Source organism: Triticum dicoccoides, chromosome 4A, assembly GCF_002162155.2.
Source record: "Triticum dicoccoides isolate Atlit2015 ecotype Zavitan chromosome 4A, WEW_v2.0, whole genome shotgun sequence".
NCBI classification, from domain to species: Eukaryota; Viridiplantae; Streptophyta; class Magnoliopsida; order Poales; family Poaceae; genus Triticum; species Triticum dicoccoides.
Genome location: NC_041386.1, coordinates 254,942,852 through 254,954,223, shown reverse-complemented (window position 1 = coordinate 254,954,223; position 11,372 = coordinate 254,942,852).

Genomic DNA, 11,372 nt, shown 5'->3' with positions numbered 1-11,372 from the left:
TAATGTTGTGCTCTATACATCCATGTCTTTTCTTGCAATTATGGAGCACCCTAGCTTGACTCAATCGAGCTCTACTTTTGCTATAAAATGTTCCTGGCAGATTGTTAACATGTTTTGCAATTTTGCCAAGCTTGTTGTTGTTGATCTGTGCATGCTATGTTGTTGTTCTTGCCATTTCTAACTTCTATGCCATGTCTATTTGCTGGGTGTATTCTTAGTTTGTCATGCAATGCCTCGTAGTGAGTGCATCGAGCTCATAAACATGCCTACCGGTTATCTATTTTGCCATGCTCCAGTTTTTCACTAAGTCTGAATATGTTTATGTTTTTGCTATGTTCCCATGCTTGCAATTGTATTTTCTGATCCCTTTTGGCTTATGGTCACTAAGGGACTTTTGTTATATGCTTTGAGTAGCTTCATGCTATGCCTTGATTTGCCATGATATATTCCTGTAGCATGTAGTTATCATGCTCTAAATATTGCTTCCTGATGATAAATTCCTGATATGCTGTTAATTTCACTAAGTCTGAAACCTGTTATCTTTCGCACTTTTGTCATGCTTCTTTAAACCTGCTATTGATTGAATTAGCCGTAGCTCAGTGTTCATCTTTTGTCAAGCATCATGAGTGGATCCCTGCCATGTATTTTGTTGCTATGTTTGGGTGCTGTAGCATATTTAACTTGATGCATTTAGATGGTCACTTGCTGATTATCGCAGACCGGTGCCATATTTGTTTTGCTTGTCATTTCCAAACCGTGCATCTGATTCCGGTGATCTTTATATCGATTTCGACCAAAATCAACTCCTCTTTCCAGTGGCACTATTGGATTTCCATATTGAGGCCAGGTTCAATCATTCCTTTCCAAATCATGCATTATGCACCGCATACCGCACCCCGCATATCATGCCATGTTCATGTGTTGGTTGTTTACTATGTTGTGTGCTTCTTTTCGGTGTTGCTTCTTCAGGTTGGTTCCAATAACGTCGCATTTGTGAGGACCCGTTCGTCTACGTCTGTTTGTCTTCTTCATGGCCTCATTCTTCTTCCTTGCAGGATCTCAGGCAAGATGACCATACCCTCGAAATCACTTCTATCTTTGCTTGCTAGTTGCTCGCTCTTTTGCTATGCCTATGTTGCGATACCTACCACTTGCTTATCATGCCTCCCATATTGTTAAGCCAAGCCTCTAACCCACCTTGTCCTAGCAAACCATTGTTTGGCTATGTTACCGCTTTGCTCAGCCCCTCTTATAGCATTGTTAGTTGAAGGTGAAGATTGGAGTTTGTTTCTTGTTGGAACATGGACATTTTGTTGGGATATCACAATATCTATTATTCAATTAATGCATCTATATACTTGGTAAAGGGTGGAAGGCTTGGCCTTATGCCTGGTGTTTTGTTCCACTCTTGCCGCCCTAGTTTCCGTCATATAGGTGTTATGTTCCCGGATTTTGCGTTCCTTACACGGTTGGGTTATAATGGGAACCCCTTGACAGTTCTCCTTGAATAAAACTCCCCCAGGAAGGCCCAACATTGGTTTTACCATTCGCCACCTAGCCTTTTCTTTCCCTTGGGTTCTGCAGACTCAAGGGTCATCTTTATTAAACCCCCCGGGCCAGTGCTCCTCTGATTGTTGGTCCAACCTGTCAGCTGCCGGTGGCCACCATGGGCAACTCTGGGCTGGCCTACCGGAACCTTGGACAATCTAGTGTGCCCTGAGAACGAGATATGTGCAGCTCCTATTGGGATTTGTCAGCACATTCGGGTGGCTTTGCTGGTCTTGTTTTACCATTGTCGAAATGTCTTGTAACCGGGATTCCGAGCCTGATCGGGTCTTCCTGGGAGAAGGAATATCCTTCGGTGACCGTGAGAGCTTGTGATGGGCTAAGTTCGGACACCCCTGCAGGGATTTGAACTTTCGAAAGTCATGCCCGCGGTTATGGGCAGATGGGAATTTGTTAATGTCCCGTTGTAGAAAACCTAAAGTTTATCTTAATTAAAACGCACCAACCGCGTGTGTAACCGTGATGGTCTCTTCTCGACGGAGTCCGGGAAGTGAACACGGTGTTGGAGTTATGCTTGACGTAGGTTGTTCTAGGATCACTTCTTGATCATAGTTGTTCGACCGTTCTTTTGCCTCTCTTCTCGCTCTCATTTGCGTATGTTAGCCACCATATATGCTAGTTTCTTGCTGTAGCTCCACCGCATACCTTTTACCCTTCCTATAAGCTTAAATAGTCTTGATCGCGAGGGTGTGAGATTTCTAAGTCCCCGTGACTCATAGGTACTTCCAAAACCAGTTTGCAGGTGCCGATGTTACTGAGCAGGTGACGCAACCAAGCTCAAGGAGGAGCTCAATGAAGATCGTGTTTGTTATGTTGTTCCGTTTCTAGTTGATCAGTAGTGGAGCCCAGTTGGGACGATCGGGGATCTGTGTAGCATTTGGGGTAGTCTTCTTTTATTTTGGTTCCGTAGTCAGACCTTGATTGTATCTGGATGATGTAATGCTTTATTCATGTAATTGTGTGAAGTGGCGATTGTAAACCAACTATGTATCTCTTTCCCTTATGTATTACATGGGTTGTGTGAAGATTACCTCACTTGCGACATTGCTTTCAATGCGGTTATGCCTCTAAGTCGTGCTTCGACACGTGGGCGATATAGCCGCATCGAGGGCGTTACACTGATACTTATGGACAACTCATTTACCCATATGCAAAAAGGGTCGAACAGTGGGTCAAAACCTCTGACAGCAGGACCTACATGTGCAAGACCAAATTGTTAAGAACCTAAATATTAGAATGGTTCCTGCAATAGCACAATAATGTGCTATTAGACAACGGACCATGCATGTGCTAATCTCAATTGTAAACCTTAGTGCTTCCCATTGTTTCCCTGCAACACATATAAGGTAGTTAGTCATCAGGTTAAGTAAGGGTTCGCATGCTATTGGTAAAATATGTTGATGAAAAATAATCACATTGCAAATTCATCATATTAATCCAGGACACAGGGGAAAACCCATTTATCCAAACCAAGCATGATTAAGAAGTAGGAAATATAGCACTTGTATATGTTTCTCATGTATTAAGTGCAGCCAAATTCGGTTTATTCCTCACATGCACAACAATACAAAATTCTACCCACGACAATTGGACATCACATTGCAGAATTGAACCAAGAAGTTAACTAAACACCACAACAAATGAACCAAACATTAACTGAGCACCACATTGCACAATATAACATTGAACCAAGCAGTTAACTAAACACCACAACAAATGAACCAAACATTAACTAAGCACCACATTACACAATATAACATACTCCTAATAGAAGATCAAACAGATAACCAAACAGTTAAATACAGCCAATTGTAGCAATTGTATTTGTTTCTCAAGTATTTACTACAGCCAAATTCAATTTATTTCTCACATGGTATACAATAACAGAATGCACCCACAATTTTGTAAAGATAAATCTGATTTATTTCTCACATGGAAGACAATACAAAATTGCAACCTGAAGAATTGAACATCACATTTGCAGATTTGAACCAAACAGTTAACTGAAGACGACAACTAATTAACAAAAGAGTTACTAAGTGAGCACCACACTGCACGACATATAGAACATATACACTAGAGCAACAGATTGCATGGTAAAATTAGATAGCACAATTCACTAGAATTTTTTAAGGAAAGGCAGGAGCGGCACACGCAACGGGTAAACCGAGCATCCTTTCTTCGGGATCTTAATCGTACTTACTAAAAAGATAAGGGGTAGCTTCGAAAGGATAGACCTCTACAAGGTTGCTTATCTGGTAGATTTTATTAGGGAAGGTGGAGAAAAGTAACTCTCGAATTGAAACTTAAGAAATTTTTGGGAGCAAAGTAAGAAGGTGCAAAATAGAAGTTTCAAGCGCATAGGCAATCATTCATTGCCTGATACGAAATGTGAAAGGGGTTTAGAGTAATGGGAATATGTATTGCATTTGCATCTGATACCAGAATAGTTCACTAGGCAGGTGACCCGTGAATTACTTATGAAGTCAATCTCGAGGAATAACTTTGGGAGCAGGCGGTGTATAGGAGAGTCAGGTTTCGATCCTATGGAACTGTGGGTTATGGGCCCACCATGAGGGTTAAAAGTAGGAAGGGCGATGATGTCTTGCGTGATCATGCAAGCAAGGCATGTCAGAGGGTAGCCTGTCGATTATGTCGGCAACACGTCGGTACCAAGGGCGAGGGACGAAGAGAACCATTTTCCTGCTCGTTGAACGAGGCGGACCAATAGGCAAAGTTCGCGTCCATCGGTGGCTACCGGAATGTCATCAATAGTAGAAACAGGGTCTCACTGACAGAGTTGTACACCGAGGTGTTTACATAAGCAGTGAATTATTACTGCTTAGATCATATAGATCACAAGAAAGGTTAAACCAAACAACGGAAAGGAAAATATGGTTATCCGATTAAAATAGAACAATGGAAAGAAAAATGTGTTTAAACACATATTTCAAGGGTATATCCCTCGCAAGGACAAGCAGAGCATGATATCCATGACAGGGTATAATGTAGAAAACTCTTTAGGTAAGGGGAGAGAAATTTCATGACATTACCCATACAGTGGTGTTTGGATAATTGATAAAGATAATTTGGCATTGTGCTTCAAATGCTCTTATTGATGATCGAAGTACCGCAGACATGCTTCGAGATAGCATTGACATGGTCATCAGGTATGATCAGGCTATGGATACACAAAGGATCCATCAGGAACAACTTATATAATAAGTCTTACAATTTCCTCATCGGAGAATGGCTAACCTTGCTAAAAAGGAAACTATATCAACAGGTCCTCCGGCCAGGTGTGCTAGGCATGACATCACCTTATCGGGTTAAAGACCAATGTTATAACTCTTGGGAATATGTTCCAACCATCATATCTAACCGAGGTTCAGATCTGATTGGTGTCAGGATACCTCAGACTCAGGATGCCTGAGAAGAAAAGGTGTAACACAATTGATGAGATGACATTGTAAAATTCTTAGGAAATGAACTACGGAGGCGAGTTCCGAAACAAGAGTTCGTCATTAAACCAAGGAAATGATGAGGGGTGGCTCATGGACTCGGCGACAATTCCTCGAGTTTTACTAAAAGATGTATTTCCACAATTATGTGAAGGAGATTACACTTGTCGGATCAAATGATATAATGATGTATGCTCGAGGAAAACATACACACTTAAACATTGGTTGAAAAGTGCAACCAAAATATGGTCTTAGGTAGCATGATCATTGTTAGAAAGGTGATTCAATAACCAATATGTTGGGGAACGTAGTAATTTCAAAAAAATCCTACGCACACACAGGATCATGGTGATGCATAGCAACGAGAGGGGAGAGTATCATCCACGTACCCTCGTAGACCGAAAGCGGAAGCGTTAGCACCACGCGGTTGATGTAGTCGTACGTCTTCACGATCCGACCAATCCAAGTACCGAACGTACGGCACCTCCGAGTTCAGCACATGTTCAGCTCGATGACGTCCCGTGAACTCCGATCCAGCAGAGCTTCACGGGAGAGTTCCGTCAGCACGACGGCGTAGTGACGGTGATGATGCTGCTACCGACACAGGGCTTCGTCTAAGCACCGCTACGGTATGACCAAGGTGGAATATGGTGGAGGGGGGCACCGCACACGGCTGGAATAGATCAATAGATCAACTTGTGTGTCTAGAGGTGCCCCCTGCCCCCGTATATAAAGGAGCAAGGAGGAGAGGCGACCGGCCAGGGAGGGCGCGCCAAGGGGGGGAGTCCTACTCCCATCGGGAGTAGGACTCCTCATTTCCTAGTAGGAGTAGGAAAAGGGGGAAGAAGGAGGTGGAGAGAAGGAAGGAGAGGGGGGCCGCCGCCCCTTCCCTTGCCCAATTCGGACTGGGGCAAGGGGGGCCGCGCGCTACCTCTTGGCTACCCTCTCTCTTCTCCACTAAGGCCCAATAGGCCCATTACTTCCCCGGGGGGGTTCCGGTAACCCCCGGTACCCCGGTAAAATCCCGATTTCACCCGGAACACTTCTGATATCCAAATATAGTCTTCCAATATATCAATCTTTATGTATTGACCATTTTGAAACTCCTCGTCATGTCCGTGATCATATCCGGGACTCTGAACTACCTTTGGTACATCAAAACACAAAACTCATAATACCGATTGTCATCTAACTTTAAGCGTGCGGACCCTACGGGTTCGAGAACTATGTAGACATGACCGAGACATGTCTCCGGTCAATAACAAATAGCGGAACCTGGATGCTCATATTGGCTCCTACATATTCTATGAAGATCTTTATCGGTCAAACCGCATAACAACATACGTTGTTCCCTTTGTCATCGGTATGTTACTTGCCCGAGATTCGATCGGTCGGTATCTCAATACCGAGTTCAATCTCGTTACCAACAAGTCTCTTTACTCGTTCCGTAATACATCATCCCGCAACGAACTCATTAGTTACAATGCTTGCAAGGCTTATAGTGTTGTGCATTACTGAGTAGGCCCAGAGATACCTCTCTGACAATCGGAGTGACAAATCCTAATCTCGAAATATGCCAACCCAACAAGTACCTTTGGAGACACCTGTAGAGCACCTTTATAATCACCCAGTTATGTTGTGACGTTTGGTAGCACACAAAGTGTTCCTCCGCTAAACGGGAGTTGCGTAATCTCATAGTCATAGGAACATGTATAAGTCATGAAGAAAGCAATAGCAGAATACTAAACGATCAAGTGCTAAGCTAACAGAATCGGTCAAGTCAATCACATCATTCTCCTAATGATGAGATCTCGTTAATCAAATGACAACTCATGTCTATGGCTAGGAAACATAACCGTCTTTGATCAACGAGCTAGTCAAGTAGAGGCATACTAGTGACACTCTGTTTGTCTATGTATTCACACAAGTATTATGTTTCCGATTAATACAATTCTAGCATGGATAATAAACATTTATCATGATATGAGGAAATAAATAATAACTTTATTATTGCCTCTAGGGCATATTTCCTTCAGTCTCCCACTTGCACTAGAGTCAATAATCTAGATTACACAGTAATGATTCTCACACCCATGGAGCCTTGGTGTTGATCATGTTTTGCTTGTGGAAGAGGCTTAGTCAACGGGTCTGCAACATTCAGATTCATATGTATCTTGTAAATCTCTATGTCTCCCACCTGGACTTGATCCCGGATGGAGTTGAAGCATCTCTTGATGTGCTTGGTTCTCTTGTGAAATCTGGATTCCTTTGCCAAGGCAATTGCACCAGTATTGTCACAAAAGATTTTCATTGGACCTGATGCTCTAGGTATGACACCTAGATCAGATATGAACTCCTTCATCCAGACTCCTTCATTTGCTACTTTCGAAGCAGCTATGTACTCCGCTTCACATGTAGATCCCGCCACAACGCTTTGTTTAGAACTGCTCCAACTGACAGCTCCACCGTTTAATATAAACACGTATCCGGTTTGCGATTTAGAATCGTCCAGATCAGTGTCAAAGCTTGCATCAACGTAACCATTTACGATGAGCTCTTTGTCACCTCCATAAACGAGAAACATATGTTGGCGAATGAAGTAATTTCAAATTTTTCCTACGCACACGCAAGATCATGGTGATGCATAGCAACGAGAGGGGAGAATGTGTCCACGTACCCTCGTAGACCGAAAGCAGAAGCGTTAGCACAACGCGGCTGATGTAGTTGTACGCATTCATGATCCGACCGATCAAGTACCGAAGGCACGGCACCTCTGAGTTCTGCACACGTTCAACTCGATGATGTCCCTCGAACTCCGATCCAGCCGAGCTTTGAGGGAGAGTTCCATCAGCACGACGGCATGGTGACGATGATGATGTTCTACCGACGCAGGGCTTCGCCTAAGCACCACTACGATATTATCGAGGTGGATTATGGTGGAGGGGGGCACCGCACACGGCTAAGAGATCCAAGAGATCAATTGTTGTGTCTATGGGGTGCCCCCTGGCCACGTATATAAAGGAGTGGAGGAGGGGGAGAGGGTCGGCCCCTATGGCGCGCCCTGGAGGAGTCCTATACCCATCGGGAGTAGGATTCCTCCCCTTCCAAGTAGTAGGAGTAGGAGACAAGGAAGGGGAAGAGGGAAGAGAAGGAAGGAGGGGGCGCCGCCCCTCCCCCTAGTCCAATTGGGACTAGTCATTGGGGGGGCGCGGTCTGCCTCTCTCTCCCCTAAAGCCCAATAAGGCCCATATACTTCTTCCCATGTATTCCCCTAACTCCCCGGTACTCCGAAATAAACCCGAACCACTCGTAACCTTTCCGATGTCCGAATATAGTCGTCCAATATATCGATCTTTACGTATCGACCATTTTGAGACTCCTCGTCATGTCCCCAATCTCATCCGGGACTCCGAACTACCTTCGGTACATCAAAACACATAAATTCATAATATAACCGTCATCTAACTTTAAGCGTGCGGACCCTACGGGTTCGAGAACTATGTAGACATGACCGAGACATATCTTCGGTCAATAACCAATAGCGGAACCTGGATGCTCATATTGGCTCCTACATATTCTACGAAGATCTTTATCGGTCAAACCGCATAACAACATACGTTGTTCCCTTTGTCACCGGTACGTTATTTGCCCAAGATTCAATCATCGGTATCTCAATACCTAGTTCAATCTCGTTACCGGCAAGTCTCTTTACTCATTCCGTAATACATCATCCCGCAACTAACTCATTAGTTACAATGCTTTCAAGCCTTATAGTGATGTGCATTACTGAGTGGGCCCAAAGATACCTCTCAGACAATCGGAGTGACAAATCCTAATCTCGAAATACACCAACCCAACAAGTACCTTTGGAGACACCTGTAGAGCACCTTTATAATCACCCAGTTACGTTGCGACGTTTGGTAGCACACAAAGGGTTCCTCCAGTAAACAGGAGTTGCATAATCTCCTAGTCATAGGAACATGTATAAGTCATGAAGAGAGCAATAGCAACATACTAAACGATCAAGTGCTAAGCTAACGGAATGGGTCAAGTCAATCACATCATTCTCCTAATGATGTGATCCCGTTAATCAAATGACAACTCATGTCTATGGCTAGGAAACATAACCATCTTTGATCAATGAGCTAGTAAAGGAGAGGCATACTAGTGACACTATGTTTGTCTATGTATTCGCACAAGTATTTGTTGGGGAACGTAGTAATTTCAAAAAAATTCCTACGCACATGCAAGATCATGGTGATGCATGGCAACGAGAGGGGAGTGTCGGTGTCAAAACCGGTGGATCTCGGGTAGGGGGTCCCGAACTGTGTGTCTAAGGCGGATGGTAATAGGAGGCAGGGGACACGATGTTTACCCAGGTTTGGGCCCTCTTGATGGAGGTAATACCCTACGTCCTGCTTGATTGTTCTTGATGATATGAGTATTACAAGAGTTGATCTACCACAAGATCAAAGAGGCTAAACCCTAGAAGCTAGCCTATGGTATGATTGTATCTTGTCCTATGGACTAAACCCTCCGGTTTATATAGACAGCGGAGGGGGCTAGGGTTACACAAGGTCGGTTACAAAGGAGGAGATATACATATCCATATTGCCTAGCTTGCCTTCCACGCCAAGTAGAGTCCCATCCGGACACGGGATGAAGTCTTCAATCTCATATCTTCATAGTCCAACAGTCCGGCCAAAGGATATTGTTCGAATGTCTGGAGACCCCCTAATCTAGGACTCCCTCAGGGAAAGTGTGTCCATGTACCCTCATATACCGAAAGCGGAAGAGTTAGCACAACGCGGTTGATGTAGTCGTACGTCTTCACGATCTGACCGATCAAGTACCGAATGCGCGGCACCTCCGAGTTCTGCACACGTTCAACTCGATGATGTCCCTCGAACTCTGATCCGGTCGAGCTTTGAGGGAGAGTTTCGTCAGCACGACGGCGTGGTGACGAGGTTGATGTTCTATCATCGCAGGGCTTCGCCTAAGCACCGCAACGATATTATCGAGGTGGACTATGGTGGAGAGGGGCATCGCACACGGCTAAAAGATCCAAGAGATAACTTGTTCTGTCTATGGGGTGCCCCTCTCCTCTGTATACAAAGGAGGGGAGGAGAGGGCCGGCCAAGGGGAGGAGGCGCGCCCATGGGGGGAGTCCTACTCCCACCGGGAGTAGGACTCCTCCTTTTCCTATTTGAAGAGGGAGAGGGAAGGAAGAGGAAGGAAAGGGGGGCCAAGCCCCCTCCCAATTCGGATTGGGCTTGGGGGGCGCCCCCTCACTTGCTCCTTTCCCCTCCTTTCCACTAAAGCCCATTAAGGCTCATATACCTCCCGGGGGTTTCCAATAATCTCCCAGTGCTCCGGTATTATCCCGATCTCACCCAGAACCATTCCGGTATCCAAATATAGTCGTCCAATATATCGATATTTACGTCTCGACCATTTTGAGACTCCTCGTCATGTCTGTGATCACATCCGGGACTCCGAAATACCTTCGGTACATCAAAAATCATAAACTCATAATATAACTGTCATCGAACTTTTAGCGTGCGAACCCTACAGGTTCGAGAACTATGAAGACATGACCGAGACACGTCTCCGGTAAATAACCAATAGCGGAACCTGGATGCTCATATTGGCTCCTACATATTCTACGAAGATCTTTATTGGTCAAACCGCATAACAACATACGTTGTTCCCTTTGTCATCGGTATGTTACTTGCCCGAGATTCGATCGTCGGTATCTCAATACCTAGTTCAATCTCGTTACCGGCAAGTCTCTTTACTCGTTCCGTAATACATCATCCCATAACTAACTCATTAGTTATAATGCTTGCAAGGCTTATAGTGATGTGCATTACCGAGTGGGCCTAGAGATACCTCTTTGACAATCAGAGTGACAAATCCCAATCTCGAAATACGCCAACTCAACAAGTACCTTTGGAGACTCCTGTAGAGCACCTTTATAATCACCCAGTTATGTTGTGACGTTTGGTAGCACACAAAGTGTTCCTTCGGTAAACGGGAGTTGCATAATCTCATAGTCATAGGAACATGTATAAGTCATGAAGAAAGCAATAGCAACATACTAAACGATCAAGTGTTAAGCTAACGGAATGGGTCAAGTCAATCACATCATTCTCCTAATGATGTGATCCCATTAATCAAACGGCAACTCTTTGTCTATGGCTAGGAAACATAACCATCTTTGATCAACGAGCTAGTCAAGTAGAGGCATACTAGTGACACTCTGTTTGTGTATGTATTCACACATGTACTAAGTTTCCGGTTAATACAATTCTAGCATGAATAATAAACATTTATCATGATATA